This window comes from Mastigoproctus giganteus, chromosome 12, assembly GCF_048544385.1.
Source record: "Mastigoproctus giganteus isolate SK-2022 chromosome 12, ASM4854438v1, whole genome shotgun sequence".
NCBI lineage: Eukaryota > Metazoa > Arthropoda > Arachnida > Uropygi > Thelyphonidae > Mastigoproctus > Mastigoproctus giganteus.
This window is the reverse complement of record NC_143586.1, coordinates 8,780,176-8,799,034: the sequence shown is the minus strand read 5'-3', so window position 1 is coordinate 8,799,034 and position 18,859 is coordinate 8,780,176.

Here is an 18,859-nt window from a genome sequence, read left to right as displayed (position 1 = left end):
GCAGAGTTCAAAGTCACCTTTGGACTTTCCAATAAATCTGTGGGAGAAGGTCTTCATTTCCTTAGAAAGAAAGAAAAATTTGTTTAAAGGTAAATATATCCATAAAAACAATTCTTTACTATGTTGGAAGGACAATAATGGAGTTGATAAGGAAATGAGGTTCCCGATTCGAAGTTGTCGGCAACCAAGAGCAGTAAAACTCCAGGGAATATTCGAAATCCAAATCCAAAAAGTATCGTTTGAATCTAATGAAATTTGATATTATTCTTCAGTGCGATAAGGGTGAAACATCAACAAAGATGAAGCATAGTCAATACGTGTACTTCCCCTAAAATATGTTACGCTTCTGAAAGCGATCAAGAGAATAGAACAGGTTTATATTCTATCGTTCTCTCCGCATTGCTATTGAGCCCGGCATAAGATTGAACCCATTTACGTTAAACTTGATGTCTGTTTTCTCAAAATCGCCATCTGACCAAAGTGGTAGACTTACATTACCTAATCCGCAATGTTAATTTGCCTGTTGTTGTGAATCCTTGCGCCTTTGCGAAACTCCCTGTACTATCCCAACAATATGTTCGTCATGTAGAACCTTGGGTGGCTCCTCCTAGAAAACTGTAATTCACATGTTTCATAATAATGCACAAAAATTGCTTATATTTGAATTTAACTTGTGCCTGACATTCGCATCTGAAACACTCCAACCGACCGATACACAATTTACAAATTAGATAAGCCGATTATAGTGAAATAGTTTAATACTGGGTCAGGAAAGGAGGTTGGAACATAATCCTTTCTGGTGCTTCCCTAAATGAATGCTGAAGAAATTTGACCAAGCGTTTGGCGAAAAACACTGAGAATATGGCAGATAATGGACCGAGGGATCAATTTTTGTCATACTTTGGGTGACCTCAAAATAGAACCTACATAGAATAATATTACAAAGGATTTTGAAGAGAATTGTGCAGTTGTCTAAATTATATACAGTCTTTGATACTAAAAGCGCATTCAATTAATGTGCCGAACTGGTAAAAGGATGCCACAATTTCTACATAATCCTCTTGTAATGTGGTGACTGTCTTATGCAGAACCAATAGACGCATAAGTCATTTGATATAGCTTCTCGGTGGAATGCCGATGCAAAAGTTATGGTCATTGTGAAGAGAGTTTATCCTGAACTAGAAGTTTGCAGTCTGTATACGGGATGAAAAAGTGACCCTAAGGTGTTGCCGAATTGGCTGAAGCATCAGCCAACTTATTTATTTGGATTCCCAATGCACAGATATTCCAAAGCGGAGTTGCTGGCCCCTACAAAAGAGACAATAACTTTACGTAGTGTCTTCCTTCTCACAAACACCTTAGAAAAGTAACAGTCTTACATTATCTAGTCCATTTCCACTTGTCTGTTATTGTGCATCCTTACTACAAGCGAGCGAGTCCCTTTACCAACATCACATTTGTCATGTGAGGTTGAATGACTGAGTTATCAGTAACTCAGTCCTTCAACAAAGAAGGAATATATGTGTGCGCTCTATAACATGTGCAGGACGGTCCCATTGAGTGTTGGATATTTGACCGTGAGCTTACGGAGAGACACCTTGCGTGTGTCTCTCCGTAAGGATAGTTCCGTACTGAGATCCAGAGAGGTAAATATTGTTTTGTGTTTTAATTTATATTATTGTTATTGTCTTATTATTGGGAAACATAATTTAGTTTACAGAAAATTAGTTTCTAGAAGCTTCACTGCTTGCGGTCGTTCGGTAGATTTAGGGTAAAGGAGGACGGATTCAAGTGTATTATAATCACTTTGATTTATGGAATCTTGGTGAACAGGAAAACGAGGGCTCATGTGGTATTTCTCAGGGAAAGTTAGATACTGTGCGAAAGTTTGGAATTGGAAAAGCGATGAATTCAGCAAATGAATTTGGCAGAACTGAAACAGTAGACAGATTTTTCAGAAAGAGGATATTACACAATCAAATCCATCTTCAAAATGAATTACTGATGCAAGGTATAAAAGGGAGAAACAAAAACCGCTTTACAATGCACCCGTATTCACTGGGAAGAAAGAAGATGTTGTAGGTCAAAGGTCAAATATCTGCCACAGATATTCCTTCCGGATGTGGGTCGGAAATATCTGCCACAGATGGCCTTCCGGATGTGGGTCGGAAACAGTGCACGGTCATTGCGAGTCTCTCTCCGTTATGGCAGTTCCGTAAATAGATCAAATCAAGAAAGTTGTTGAAAAAATATTTTTGAGTTTCTACTTAGGACACGTCATTCGGTTACTGCTAAGGCGTGATAATTTCCATTGCAGTTGAGGTTTCCCGGTGTGTTTTTCGCCCACCTCCTGGCATGGATGTTTATTGGAAAGCCACCTTCCATTGCTTCTTGGTAACAAAGTTTTCAGAATCCATTAAGTTTACTTCTCACAGTTTCTTAAATGTTTTGTTATAGAAGGCGGTTCCCGAACGTTAATCCAATCGCATCGTAACACGACGCTGCTTTTGAACTAACGTTCAGGAACCGCCCTACATAACAATAACTTTATTAAATACTATTAATATTTAGTGGTGACATTTAATAGTATTTAATTAAATGCTATTAATTTAATAAAAGAACAGAGCTCAAAGTTGCCATATATGTGCTTTCTACACTGGAACTCGGAGGACTAGACTGGAACTAGGAGGATTATAATTCCATGGAAACATCTAGAAAAGAATCATGTTTGTAAGAGATAAGGAATCAGATTATCCCACTCACTTCCCTCTTTTGGTTAGGCGAGAAATGATTTGGAACTATACTCAGAAGAACAGTACACTTGGAATTATATAAAAAGGCAAGAGTCAGAAACCGAACACCTGTGATCCGACAGAGGGTAGTGGGAGTTCGAAAGATTAGGACTTCAATTGATTAGGGCAACATTCCAGAATCAGTGGACTGATAATAGCACAGAATCAGTAGTGTAGAAGAAATCGAAAGAAGAAAGCTTGATTTTGGGATAAAAAGGGAGCAATATTTGTGATGTGCGTATAAAAAGAAGTACTTTCCCGCCTGAAGAGTGATGACATTGCGTTATTATATGCTTGAAATATATTTATAGGATGAATATTCCAAAAGTATTCACAGCATCCCCCTCCCCCCCCATACTTTTCCTTCAACCCATGCACGGTACTAACTACTATAGGTTTTGATACCTTTCGTGTTTGGGGTTTTCATAAAAAAAAAAAAAAAAAAAAAAAAAGCTGGATCTCTCGAACTGGAGATGGTTCTATCATCGGACAAACTGAGGACATGTTTACCACAAGTGACAACGGTGGAAGAAAGAATAAGCCTGGTGTCTTTGGATAAGGAATCTCGTTTAATATCAGATATACCCAGAGAGTGCTGTGAAAGTTGAAACAACCCTGGTAAGTTTTATTTACGAACTATGTTTTTAAATGTCTCATTAGTCAATACGTTTACTTGATGTTCAAGGACTTTATTCACTGATGGAGTCGTGGACACGGTGAACAAGGGAATCGACTCGCGTTTGTCGGATATTTGACCATGTGGATGGTGGAGGAAACTATTTCGAGTATCTGTCCATCCGTATAAGAAAAATAATTTCTATATTTTGTGTTGTTTGACAAACTAGCTTTAGGATGAGTTCATTTATTGAACTTTCTCCTTTATAAATTTCTTTGCGTGTATGTGAAGGTTTTATTAGAGTGATCAATGTAGGGTGTTGTTGGTTAGGGAAAGGCGGGTGTGAAATAGTGTAATGTTCACCATCAATCCCTCTGGGGTTTGGTGGGACAGGGTCCAAGAGGGTGCGATGGTGTGCATGTTAGTTCTGGAATCTGGCACGGAGCGGGGGCATGAGTTTGGCAGATATTTGACCGTGAGGATGGCGGAGGAAGCGGTACACTGTCTGTCATTCCGAATGTCTCTCCGTTACGGTAGTTCCGTACAGAGATCCAGAGAGGTATCTTTTTCAGTTTTATTTTATATTATTTTTATTGTTTTATTATTGAGAAACAATGTACTTTACAGAAAATTAATTTGTGGAAGCTAGACTGCTTCCATCAGTTTGCTGGTCATGGACATCTTTGCCAACCTTTTTCGGATCTTCAACGGTTGTGAACTGCTTACATGATTACCGATTCAGTAAGAATAAATTGGAAACAAATAAAAAAAGGGGGGGGGGGGAAGCACTTGATAAAGTTTGGAACTGACATGCAAGAAAGCAGATGGGAAGCTTCTGAAGAATGTCAACAAAGTGATGCAATAAGTTCACGCACTGACAATTATTATCTTTATTCAGTCTCTCTTTGCATATATTCCTTTGTCTAAGTTACTACGCCGTCCATTATTATCTTCATCTATCTGTATGTCTGTCCTTCTTGCTTTTCTTTTTTTTTGTCTGCATCTCTGTTTGTGCCTGTCTTCCTGTCAGTCTGTCTATTGTGCCATGCACATTTGACAGACTGACAGACAGACAGACGAGGGAATGTATAGAGACATAAGAAGTAGGAACTTCTGAATGTCTCTAAGCGTCCCTCATAGTAATTCTTTCTTTGTTGCGCTGCGTAATGTTTGTCTCTGTTTAGCTCTCTCCATCTGTCTGTCTCCCTATCTATTTCTTCGCATTCTCGTCTTTGATTTGTGCCTCTTTCTGTTTGTCTGCGTGTTGATTACTCTGCCTATTTCGTGTCTTTCTGATCTTTCAAGACCGATCCCGGAATATATCAATTACTGCATCTCGCAGTAATTTATATATTCAAGCTCATATGGTTGAGTAAGTTCTTGATTTTCAACATAGCAAACTTAAACAGAACGACACACAATTTACAAATCAGATAAACGGATTGTGGTGAATAGTTTAATAGTGATTCGTGAAAGAAGGGTGGGAACCTAACCCTTTCGGGCGCCGCGCTACTTGAGTGCTGAAGAAATTTGAACACGGGTTTGTGGAAGAGTTTGAACATTTTATTAAAGGATCAGATCAATGAGGCGCCTGTAGGGTGTTGTTGGTTAGGGAAAGGCGGGTGGGAAATAGTGTATATACTGTTCACCATTATATACACTATTTCCATCACTTTTGGTGGGACAGAGAATGGACAGATAAATAATGGTCTGAGGGATAAAATTTTGTCATACGTATGGTGACCTCAAAATGTTAACTAGATAGAAGACTATTAGATGAAGATTGGGAAGAGAACAATATTCCATTGTTATTGTGTGCAGGTGGCTAAAACGTGGACAGGCTTCGATGCTAAAAGAAGCACATTCAATTAATGTACCCAACTGTTAATGGATGCCACAATTTCTGCACATAGGATGATAATCAAAATGGAGCAGATAGGAATGCGTCTGGTGACAATATCTTAGGCGGAGCTGAGCAAGGACTACTTCAAGGAACAACTTCCAATTCATAATTGCAGCTTTTGTTTTGTTTGATATTACCTTCTCGGTGGAGTGTCCATGCAAAGTTTCTACCTACAGTGAAGAGAGTTTTTATCATGAATTAGATGTTTGAAGTCTGTATATGGTATTAAAAAGTGATTCTGAAGTGTTGCTGAGTTGCTTAAAGCATCAGCGAAATTAATTGCTCTGATTCCCAATGCACGGATATTCCAAAGCGTGGTTGCTGACCCCTACAAAAGAGACTTTCACGTAGTGGCTTCCTTCTCCTAAACACTTGAGGAAAGTAGCAGTCTTACATTATCGAGTCCATCATCTTCACTTGTCTCTTATTTCGCATCCCTACTAACTGCTCGAGTCCAGGTACCAACGTCACATTTGTCATGTGATATTGAATGACTGGGTTATCAGTATTACGATTTAACGTATTGAGGTTGAAGGACTCTACTCACGGGTGGAGGGGTGGTTACGGTAAAAGTAGGTGGGAAGGAATCATATCTATGTGCTTTGTAACATGTGCAGGACGGTCCCATTAAGTGTTGGATATTTGACCGTGAGGTTGGTGGAGGAAACGGTACAACATCCATCATTCTAAGTGTCCATCCGCACATGGCTGGTTTCGCGTTGAGGTCTATATGATTGTTACAACATTAACGATGGTAATCGTATTATTCTCAAATGTCTACTTATGAATTATTTATCCATCATTTACGTATTATTTAGAAATAATGATTCTTTAGATTGTGTGGGATGTCTTGGTGTTGTAGCGTGCAATAGTTTTTAGAGTGATCAATGAGGCCCCGGTGGTGAGGTTGGTAAGGGAAAGGCGGGTGGGAAAAACAGTGTATATAATATTCACCATCAACCCTTCTGTGGTGTGGTGGGTCAGGGTAAAGGAGGGTGCGAAGGTGTGCATATACAGATAATTAGAGTTTGTTCTGGAATCTGGTACGGAGCGGGGGCATGAGTGTGGCAGATATTTGACCGTGAGGATGGCGGAGGAAGCGGTACACTGTCTGTCATTACGAGTGTCTCTCCGGAAGGGTAGTTCTGTACCGAGATCCAGAGAGGTAAGTATTGTTTTGTATTTTTTTTTATATTATGTAACCCTTGTAATGTCTCTGTTGCGTATTGGCCCAGATAGTTCATTAATGAGGGTGAGAAATGGAAATAATTTTGGCTGACTTGATGAGAAAAATACGCAACTCGTTTACTATTTTGAGTGAGAAATATATGATGTGTGCAAGCTGTTTTAATGTAGGAGAGAAATTATATTTATTAATATTAATAAATATTCATTTTTGTACAGATAAATATACTAGAATGTGCAATTTGTTGACGTTGAAGGGTATTTAAGGGTATTTAAGGACGAGGCTGATGTTTGACAAGATTCCGGTGGGATGGTTTGTGGCAGATATTTGGGAGGAACTGTTCCTTTCAATATTAACCACACACCCGGTAGAGTGGTGGTTAGGGTAATGGAGGGTGGGAAGGAGTGTTTATGCTTTAAATTTCTGGAATCTGGTGCGAAGCGGGGACATGAGTGTGGCAGATATTTGACCGTGAGGAGGGCGGAAGAAACGGTACACTGTTTGTCATTCCGAGTGTCTCTCCGTAAGGGTAGTTTCGTACATAGATCCAGGTCGGTTAAGTTGTTAAAAAAATACTTTTGTACTTTTCAGGTTAGGTCGCTGGGTTGTGCTTCTGAGGAGAACAATTTCCATTACAATTGAGGGTTGTCGGATTGATCGAGTGCATCTGTACGGGCGCGTGTTTCGTCGATCCTCTTGGCATGGTTGTTCACTGGAAAACGGTTTTCCGCTGCTTCCTTGTAAAGAAGTAATCAGAACCAACTTCAGTTAACTTCTCTCAATTTCATAACTGTTCTGTTATACAGGGTATTCCTGATAGTTAGTTCAGTCATGGCATATCCGACGCTACCTTTGAAGTAACGTTCAAGTGCCACCCTACAAAACAATAGAATTATCAAATACTGCTTAGTGAATCAAAACAGCAGAGTTCAAAGTCATCACTGGTCTTTCCAAGTAAACCATTGGAGACCGTCTTCACTTTCTTACAAAGGAAGGAAAAATTGTTTAAACTCAAAGATATTCATATAAACAATTGTTTACTATGTTGGAAGGAGCATAATTGAGTTTTATGATTTTGGTTGTTGGATAAGGAAGTGGGATACTTATTCGAAGCTGTCGGGAACCAAAAGCAGTATATAGCTCCAGATCTAAAGAAAACCCCGTTTCAAGCAGATGGGAATCATGTTTTGGTTATGCCTAGAGCAAGCCATGAAGCAGAAACAGAACTTTTGTGTGTTGGATCGAAAGTCGTGGGTGTAATTATTAGAACTTCAGTTTTGAAGTCCTACTTGTATTTGTGATGCCAAAGGAAACAATATTTGTGATCTGCATATCAATAGAAATGAAGTATGTATTAGATGGTTATTTAGAGCAGGGTGTCTCTAACTGGGGAGAAACTGCAGATCAGTTTGCCGTATGTGGGGAAAAGCGAGAGAAAGGAGGAGCCTGGCATTTTTGGATTAGGAAATTTTATATTATCCTTCAGTATGATAAGGGTGAAACATCAACAAGAATGAAACAATATGTTCGTCATGTAAAAATATTTTACGGTTCAAGACGATGATAAAACAACGATGATGAAACATAGTCAATACGTTTATTTCCCATAAAATATTTTGCGGTTCTGAAAGCGATCAAGAGAACAGAATGGTGATATTATACCGTTGTCTCTGCAGCGTTGTTGACCCCGGCTTTAGATTCAACACATTTACGTTAAACTTGATGTCTGTTTTCTCAAAATCGCCATCTGACCAAAGTGGTAGACTTACATTACCTAATCCGCCATGTTAATTTGTCTGTTGTTGTGAATCCTTGCGCCTTGCGAGACTCCCTGTACTATCCCAACAATATGTTCGTCATGTAGAACCTTGGGTGGCTCCTCCTAGAAAACTATAATTCATATGTTTCATACTAATGCACAAAAATTGCTTATATTTGCATTTAACTTCTGCCTGACATTCGCATCTGAAACACTCCAACCGACCGATACACAATTTACAAATTAGATAAGCCGATTATAGTGAAATAGTTTAATACTGGGTCAGAAAAGGAGGTTGGAACATAACTCTTTCTGGTGCTTCCCTAAATGAATGCTGAAGAAATTTGACCAAGAGTTTGGCGAAAAACACTGAGAATATGGCAGATAATGGACCGAGGGATCAATTTTTGTCATACTTTGGGTGACCTCAAAATGGTACCTACGTAGAATAATATTACAAATGGATTGTGAAGAGAATTGTGCAGTTGGCTAAATTATATACAGGCTTTGATACTAAAAGCGCATTCAATTAATGTGCCGAACTGGTAAAAGGATGCCACAATTTCTTCATAATCCTCTTGTAATGTGGTGACTGTCTTATGCGGAGCCACTAGACGCATATGTCATTTGATGTAGCTTCTCGGTGGAGTGCCGATGCAAAGGTTATGGTCATTGTGAAGACAGTTTGTCTTGAACTAGAAGTTTGCAGTCTGTATACGGGATGAAAAGTGACCCTAAGGTGTTGCCGAATTGGCTGAAGCATCAGCCAACTTATTTATTGGGATTCCCAATGCACAGATATTCCAAAGCGGAGTTGCTGGCCCCTACAAAAGAGACAATAACTTTACGTAGTGTCTTCCTTCTCACAAACACCTTAGAAAAGTAGCAGTCTTACATTATCTAGTCCATTTCCACTTGTCTGTTATTGTGCATCCTTACTACAAGCGAGCGAGTCCCTTTACCAACATCACATTTGTCATGTGAAGTTGAATTACTGAGTTATCAGTAACTCAGTCCTTCAACAAAGAAGGAATATATATGTGCGCTCTATAACATGAGCAGGACGGTCCCATTGAGTGTTGGATATTTGACCGTGACCTTACGGAGAGACACCTTACGTGTGTCTCCGTAAGGTCCGTACTGTCCGTTATTATTCTTTCTTCCTTCCTTTTATACATTGCATCCGTAATCCATTTTGAAAATCGATTAGATTCTAGAACATTCTTTTTCTGACGTAACTGTGGTAATCGTAACATTCTCTATATGATTGTTACAACATTAACGATGGTAATCGTATTATTCTCAAATGTCTACTTATGAATTATTTATCCATCATTTACGTATTATTTAGAAATAATGATTCTTTAGATTTTGTGGGATGTCTTTGTCTTGTAGTGTGCAATAGTTTTTAGAGTGATCAATGAGGCCCCGGTGGTGAGGTTGGTAAGGGAAAGGCGGGTGGGAAAAACAGTGTATATAATATTCCCCATCAGCCCTTCTGTGGTGTGGTGGGTCAGGGTAAAGGAGGGTGCAAAGGTGTGCATATACAGATAATTAGAGTTTGTTCTGGAATGCGGTACGGAGCGGGGGCATGAGTGTGGCAGATATTTGACCGTGAGGATGGCGGAGGAAGCGGTACACTGTTTGTCATTACGAGTGTCTCTCCGTAAGGGTAGTTCTGTACCGAGATCCAGAGAGGTAAGTATTGTTTTGTATTTTACTTTATATTATGTTTATTGTGTTGTTATTGAGAAACGTAATTTAGTTTACGGAAAACTAGTTTCTGGAAGCTTGACTGCTTCTGGTGGGGTCCCGGGTGCCAAACGATTGTGATCGAGCGTTTTCTCTGTGATTAAAGTGTGATTATCCAAAAGCGATTTAGAGTTATATTAAGTTCCTGCCCTTAAGAAATTTATTTATTTAAAATCAGCTACTGTTACAAAAGTACTTGTACAGAGCAAGAAAGAAAAGTTACCTTTCTTTATTTTTCTTATATCTTTTACTTGCACTTACTACTTTACGCTTGGTCACACCGGGCACTGCTCCTGCCTCCCCGTGGCGGGGCCGGAAATCTTGTCAGAAAAGCTAATCTGCCAAGGGCCAAAAGGATCAAGCATGGACCAAAATACGTTTCCGCCTCTAGAGCCGACAAGCTCTCGGCCAGAGATAGACATTGACCATAACATGTCGCAACCCAAAAGGTTGAAAACCACTTCCTCAGCGACAATTTATCCTACATTCCTTATAATGCACCCTCTTGCAGATCAGCCTCTCAGTAAGCTCTCTCCGTTCCTTATCCAGAAACACCTGGAAAGTCTGGCAGGATCTCCTAAGACAGTCAAGAGACTACAATCAGGTGACCTTCTATTGGAAACAGTGAATTGTAAACATTCAGAGAAACTACTAAAACTTACAAGCTTTGGTGGAATTCCAGTAAAGGTTTCTCCCCATGCTACCCTAAATACATCTAAGGGCGTTATATCCAGCTGGGATCTATTGAATGTCACGGAGGAGGAGATAACACAAGAGCTTCAAGATCAAAATGTCATTGCTGTGAAAAGAATTATGGTGAAAAGAGAAAATATACTCACACCTACAAGGAATATTATTCTAACTTTTAACACGCCAAATCTACCACCATTTATAAAAGCAGGCTACTTACTCTGCCGCATTAGGCCATATATTCCTAACCCATTGAGATGTTTTAAGTGCCAGAAGTATGCCCACTCTCAAACGGCGTGCAGAGGAAACCAGGTTTGTCCTAATTGTGGGTCCGCTGACCACACCCAAAGTGACTGCTTTCAAAAGAAATGACTTGTCCCAACTGTAAAAGAAACCATCCTGCCTATTCAAGGACATGTGACAGATGGAAAACTGAAAAGCAAATCGTAAAATATAAGATAGAAAATAAAGTACGCTTTCAAGAAGTACGGAAATTACTTACTCCCAGTATAAATAAACGTACGTACGCCAATATTGCGCAAAAATATCAATCAGTATCCACCCAAACTGATGTTACAGTCCCTTCAACCACCTCAATCTCTGACTGGGCTCGGACTGTTCTCTCTCAGCAACAGTCCAATGTCCCGAAACAGTTGAACCAGGCAAGTAATACTGCACTTACAGTACCAGCTACATCTCCTTCTCCTCCCCCAGTGATTTCTTCTATATCGAATAATCGGAGCTCACATTTAAAAAAGAATATCCAAGAAACGTCTATGGATACTATTGACTCATCCAGACAAGAAGAACCGATCTTAGAAATATATGCGGAAGAAGAAATGAACACCGGTCGACCATTATTCCCAAAAAAAGACAAACCAAAGCCTGAACGTCACAAGACAGTCACATTAAAAAAAACAGTCAGAAGCAGCTTCTTCTACTAAACATCAGTAATGCCTTACATTCTATAATGGAATTGTAGAGGATTTCGTAGCAACTTTAACGATATTCAAGTCTTAATTAACCGCTACTCTCCAGTTGGTTTCTGTCTACAGGAAACCTATCTAACTCCGCAAATTTCCACCAACATAAAGAACTATGCCATCTATCGGCACGATCGTAATAATTCAAATGCTGCCCGTGGGGGCGTGGCCATCTTGGTCAGCTCAAAGATCCCTACCAAGCAAATTGTTTTGCAAACTACAATTGAAGTTGTAGCCGTACGTTTGATAACGCAGATTGCGTTAACACTAGCATCAGTCTATCTCCCACCAAGTCATACCTTCTCTTACCAAGATCTGGAAAACCTGCTAATGCAATTACCACCCCCTGTCTGTCTGTTGGGTGATTTCAATAGCCACCATCCCTTATGGGGATCAACAAAATTAGATACACATGGCCGCCTAATTGAAACTTTTCTAGACAAGCAAAACCTTACTGTTCTTAATACTGTCGCACCCACTCACATACAATTACCAACTGGACAAACTTCTGCAATTGATCTATCAATATGTTCCCCGATTCTGTTTCGTCTGTTCGAGATGACCCCTTAAGCAGTGATCATTTTTCGATTATTTGTGATCTGCTCACTGCACAGCCACCATCAGTCAAACCCTGCAGGAAATGGAAGTTCTCTCAAGCCAACTGGGTCAAATTTCAATCAGTTGTCACCCTGGATGAGCAATATATACGACCACAGTCGATAGATGAAGCCACAGATTATATCACTTCACACCTACTCTCTGCAGCTAAATGTTCAATTCCATTGTCGAATCCCCAATCCCGACAGCACCTTAACTATTGGTGGAATCAAGAATGCACAGTAGCTAAGAAGTTAAAAAATAAAGCGTGGAATTTATTTCGTAGATCCCCAACCACAGCTAATCTTATCAATTACAAGAAACTAAGAGCAAAAGCACGTCGCATTCAAAGAGAAGCCAAGAAAAATTCTTGGATTCGGTTTGCTTCTACCATAAACAGAAACACTAACTCCAGGTTAATATGGAAGAAAATCAGGCAGATTTCCGGAAAATTTCCAACCACCCCTTCACCAATTCTTTCATGGAATGGGCAAGAACTATCTGCTCCTGAAGACATTGCAAATGCCTTGGCCAAAACCTTTGCCGAAGTTTCTGCGACATCAAATTATTCTTTGGTTTTTCAGAAAATAAAGACCAAGACTGAAGAACGAGCCATCAACTTTCGAACATCAGTTTTCTTTCCATATAACCAGCATCTTCAATATCATGAACTTCTACATGTCATTAAAACAACACGCAACAGTGCCGCTGGACCAGATGGAATATCTTACATTATGTTACAAAACCTTGGTGACAGAAATTTACAAATACTGCTGGTCTACTATAACCGGATATTTATGGAAAACATTTATCCCAGCTCTTGGCATCATGCCACAGTTCTTGCCTTTTTGAAACCCGGTAAAGATCCTACCAGTCCTAACAGTTATAGACCTATTTCTCTATCCAGTTGCCTCGGTAAATTACTTGAAAAAATGATCCATAATCGCCTTGTTTGGATCATCGAAACGCAACAACTAATTAGCAATAATCAGCATGGCTTTCGAAAGAACAGGTCCTCCTTAGATCTCATGATCAAAGCAGAGTTTGCAATTCGTAATGCCTTTGTAAAAAATGAACATCTTGTTATGGTTTCCATAGACATAGAGAAGGAATTTGATACTACCTGGCGTCGTGGCATCCTCAGTGACCTCCATGCTCTAGGTCTACGAGGCAACCTGCCTATATTCATCAGGAACTTTCTCAGGACTCGTTCGTTCCAAGTTCGATACCGCAACTCGCTCTCTATGTCATTTTTACAGGAAGAAGGAGTGCCTCAAGGATCTGTACTGAGTGCAACCCTTTTTGCCCTAAGAATCGATTCCATCACAAAAGAACTTCCAAATACTGTTGAGACCTACCTTTATGCCGATGATCTCTCTATTTCTTGCCATTCTCAGAATATGATATCCATTGAACGACAGCTGCAGATATCTTTGAATAAAGTCCAAAGGTGGGCAGAGTTAAATGGCTATCGTCTATCACAGCAGAAAACTGTTGCAATACACTTTTCAATCAACGGAAAATGCATACAGATATCGAACTTCAGATGCAAAACTTTACCGTTCCAGTTACTAACAACATCAGATTCTTAGGATTAATCCTTGACAGGAAACTAAATTTCCTTGAGCACATTAAACCTATCCGTATATCCTGCCTCAAAAAGCTGAACATACTAAGAGCTTTATCTGCCTTGTCTTGGGGAGCAGACCGTACATCTATGTTGCTTTTATGTAGAGCATTGATCAGATCCCGATTGGATTATGGTGCTCCACTTTATGATTCCGCCCGTAAGAGTACACTACGATGGCTGGATCCTATACAGCATAGCGCATTGCGGATTGCACTTGGTGCTTTCAGGACATCTCCTACTTATAGTTTGTATATTGAAGCACATGAGCCCCCTCTTTGTCTCCGCAGGAAAACACTACTTCTTATGTATGCAGCCCGAATTCAAAGTTGCTGTCAGCATCCTGTTGGGCCATATCTCTTTAATCCACCACTGCAAAACCTTTATAGAAATAAACCCAGTAAAATAAGACCGGCAGGCTTACGCCTTATTGAATTAACGCAGAGTTGGAACGTTCAAATTTTCAACAGGAAACATGTAATGAATTACTCCCAACCGCCATGGATTCCTCCTCCTCAGTTATATTTGGATACTTATCTTGACAAGTGGGGAAAGAATCGTCTACCAACACTCAGTGTGAAACAACTCCATGCAGGTCATATTCAGAAATACGTTGATTTTTTGCCCATATATACTGATGGCTCCAAATCACATTCAGCCGTTAGAGCAGCGGCAGTATTTCCCTCTACTATCATCTCGGCTGCCCTTCCACCTGAGTATAGCAGCTTCTCCGCAGAACTTCATGCAATAAAATTAGCTTTAGACAACCTGAATCTCTACCCATCTATAAAATATGTTCAATACACAGACTCTCTCAGCTCAATAACCGCAATGCAAAACTCTTTCTACAAGGCTCATCCTGTGTTAAATCAAATCGGAAGACTACTATTACAAATTGAAGAACGTCATCAATCAGTGACCTTTTGCTGGATCCCAGCACATTCAGGGATAAAGGGTAACGAACTTGCTGATGAAAATGCTAAAAATCCGTCAACCTTTGATTTAACCTCCATTCCGGTTCCAGCCTCTGACTACTGTCACATCATACAAACAGCATGTTTCGCGAAGTGGAAAGAGCTATGGCACAAACAAAAGAATAATAAACTCTACCAGTTGAAACAGGATCCAAAACATTGGCACTCTAGCACAAAAACAGTGCGAAGAGAAGAAGTGGTTCTTGCACGGGCACGTATTGGACACACATATCTGGCCCACCTCCATCTGCTCATAGGCGAAGATCCTCCTCAATGTCCATACTGTTCAGAAAATTTAACAGTCAAACATATTCTGATTGACTGCTTTCACTATCAACAGGACAGAACATCCGTCCTGAGTTTCTTGAGAAATCTACGAGAACCAATGACATTACAACATATTATTGGAGATGATGCAAACATCAACGAGTTTTTCTCTTATCTGAAAATAATTGGATTTTATGATAAATTTTAAATATCTCTGTAAACGCAACCAAGTTGCTACGCCTAAATTATGTTTTTATTCTAGAAAGGATATTCTAGAAAGTTATCGAACTTCAAATGGACTAGGGATGCAAGGTATAAAAGGGAGAAAGAATATGAAAGAAAAAAAAATACATTACAATTCGCCCGAATTCACTGCGAAGAAAGCTGATGTTGTGAATGAAGTTTTAGTGAGGTATGTCAAGAAACTGTTGAAAGTTCAAGCACTGCTCTATATTATTTTAATTTCTATTTTTTCAGCATTCCCTTCTCTTTCTGTCTCTTTGCATTTTCCATTTCTTTGACTAAGTCACTCTGTCCATCTTTTATTCCCGTGTTATTCTTCTTTCAGCTGCTCGATGTGTATTGTAATGTTCTCCTAGTGATCTCGTAGTCATCTGTCCTATCATCTCCCTTTCTGTCTGTTTCACTTTCATTCTATTCCCAGCATCCATTCGATTACATTCTTTATTTGTTTGATGTGTGTCGAGCAATCTGTGTTTGTTTGTTCTCACCTTTTCCGTTGTGTCTGTTTTTGTTTGTCTGTATGTCGCCTATTATTTTCTTATGGCAAATGAAGGCAAATGAAGTTTAACATTGACAAAATGTAAAGTACTACATATGGGAAACAGCAACCCCAGAGCAACGTATCAACTCTGTGGTACTACACTGACAGTGGTATAGAATGAAAGGGACATGGGGGTGGTTGTGCAGGCAGATATGAAGTTTTCTGAGCAGTGCAGACGGGCTGCAAGAGTAGCTCATGGTGTATTGTCGATGATATATAGGAATTTTTCTAGCAGGGATAAGGAGGTGATTATTCCCTTGTATAAAGCAATGGTCAGGCCACACCTAGAGTACTGTATACAGGTCTGGAGGCCTCATTTCAAGAAGGATGTAGAGATGCCTGAACGAGTACAGAGAAGGGGAACAAGATTGGTGAATGGAACAAAGGGGTGCTCTTACGAAGAAAGGCTTTAAGTTTTGCAAATTACAGTGTCTGGAGACTAGGCACCAGCGAGGTGATATGATTGAGGTGTATAAAGCCTTGAATGGTTTGAGCATGCTCAATGCTGATGGGACTCTTCCTCTTGCTCAGAAAAATCACCTGAGAGGGCATAAATTCAAATTGAGGAAAGACAGATGTAGGATAGACGTGAGGAAATTTGCCTTTAGCCAGCGGGTGGTTGGATGGTGGAACAGACTTCCATCCCTTGTCGTGAATGTTGATAGCGTAAATAAGTTTAAGGCTCAGCTGGACAGGTATTTCGAACGAACAGAGGGGTGAAGTGGAAGTGGTTCTTTTTTATTTATTTATTTATTTTTATTTTTATTTATTATATATATATTTTTTTTTTTTTTTTGGCTGATGCTGCATAAGCTTGCTTTCTTGCATAAAATGCCTCTACTAATGCTAATTAAATTAAATTATTTTCAATTTGTCTATTTTATTTTCTATTTCTGTTCTCCCACAACATTTCGTGTGTTGTCTCTTTCTCAGTTGTGTATGTCGCATTATGTCTCTCTCTTCATGTTTTTTGTCTCTCTCACTCTATATCTTCCTGTTGCTTTTATACAGCCTCCGTAGCCGAGTGGTCAAATGCAGGAGTACAGTAGCACACGATCTTGGGTAGATCGGGTTTTAAGCTGCTTTATGATAAATACGTTCGATCTCCCAACTCGCACTGAACCGGCGTGGCAGATTACGGTTCATTTCCCTCGGCATCAATTGCTGAAGAGGCTTCCATCCTGCAGTGGATTGATAATGGCTGCAGGTTTTATTATTTCTTTCTCTCTTCTTTCCGTCTGTCCGTGTTAGGAGTTTGAGGGCGCCTGGATGAAAATGCCTATTCAATCAACGGTGAACAATTTTAGTCTATTAATTTCAAACTATAAATCCATCCAATCGAACGATATATTATTTAATCAGAAATTATGTAACCAATGTAATGCCTTTCTTGCGTATTGACCCAGATAGAGTTCATAATTGATGCCGCCAAATCTCACCAATTATAAAAAGTTATAATTGGTCATAGTTGACGGCATCAATTATGGATAGATTTCCTGACCACAGAGGCCTTTTTAGTGCAGACAGAGTTCATTAATGCCTTTGAGTTTCTTAATGAGAGTGGGAAATGGAAATAATTTTGGGTGATTTGGAGACAAATTTGAAATTCCTTTACAATTTTGAGCGAGAAATATTAGGAGAAATATGCGATGTGTGCAAGAAGTTTTAATGTTCATTAATAATAATAAATATTAATTTTTGTATAGATAAATATTCTATAGTGAGCAATTTGTTGAAGTTGAAGGATATTTAAGGACGAGACAATGACCTTTCCTTTCTAAATACTGGAACAAACACCTTCTTCCACATGCCTACCCGTACTTTTTCTGCCATTGATCTCTCTATCTGCTCCCCTTCTCTACTCCCTTCACTCACTTGGGAAGTGGAGGAGAATCCATACGGAAGTGATCACTTCCCTGTGATAACCTCGTTACACAGTGGGAGACCGTGTCTTCCTTTCAGATTACCACGGCGGAAGATTGATCAGGCTGACTGGTCTGCATTCCAACATCAGGCAAATTTTGATCTCAGCACCGTCAGTCAGGAGCCTATCAATGATGCAGTAACGTACATCACAGAAACTATCGTCCAAGCAGCTGCAAATGCTGTTCCAAAAACATCTGCCAGGTTTCCACCATTTCCCAAACCTTGGTGGAATTCACAATGCACAGCAGCAAAAAAGGCTCAAAACAAAGCGTGGGGGATATTCCGCCGATATCCTACCACTGTTAATCTAATAGCCTTCAAGCGTACACGAGCCAAAGCAAGCTACATTCGTCGTCAGAGTCAAAAGGAATCATGGATCCGTTTTACATCATCTATTAACCAGTCTACCAACTCTAAGGTAGTCTGGGATAAAATCCGGAAAAATGAAGGTAAAATATACAACCCACCCTTCTTCAATCCTAGATTATAATGGATGCACTATTGCAGATCCAACTGCAATAGCCAATTCTCTTGGGGAAACATTCTCTAACATATCTGCAACATCTTCGTATTCCCCAGAGTTCCTGGTCCTGAAACACAAAATTGAAAAACAGGCTCTTAATTTAAAGTCAAAGAGCCTTTATCCCTACAACGGGGCATTCACTATGGAGGAACTGAAAAGAGCCTTCACTCTTTCCAAAGCTAGCGCTGTCGGACCAGATGGCATCCATTATGAAATGATTAAACATCTTTCACTAAAACTATGGATTATCTGCTCCTTCTATATAACAGAATCTTTATTGAAGGGCAGTTTCCGGATTCCTGGCGCAATGCAATCGTTCTTGCCTTTGCTAAGCCAGGAAAGGATCCAAAACTCACTACTAACTATCGTCCTATTGCTCTGACAAGCTGTCTGTGCAAAATCCTGGAGAGAATGGTAAATTTTCGTTTAATCTGGTATTTAGAATCAAATGACCCTCTCTCCAACATCCAGTGCGGCTTC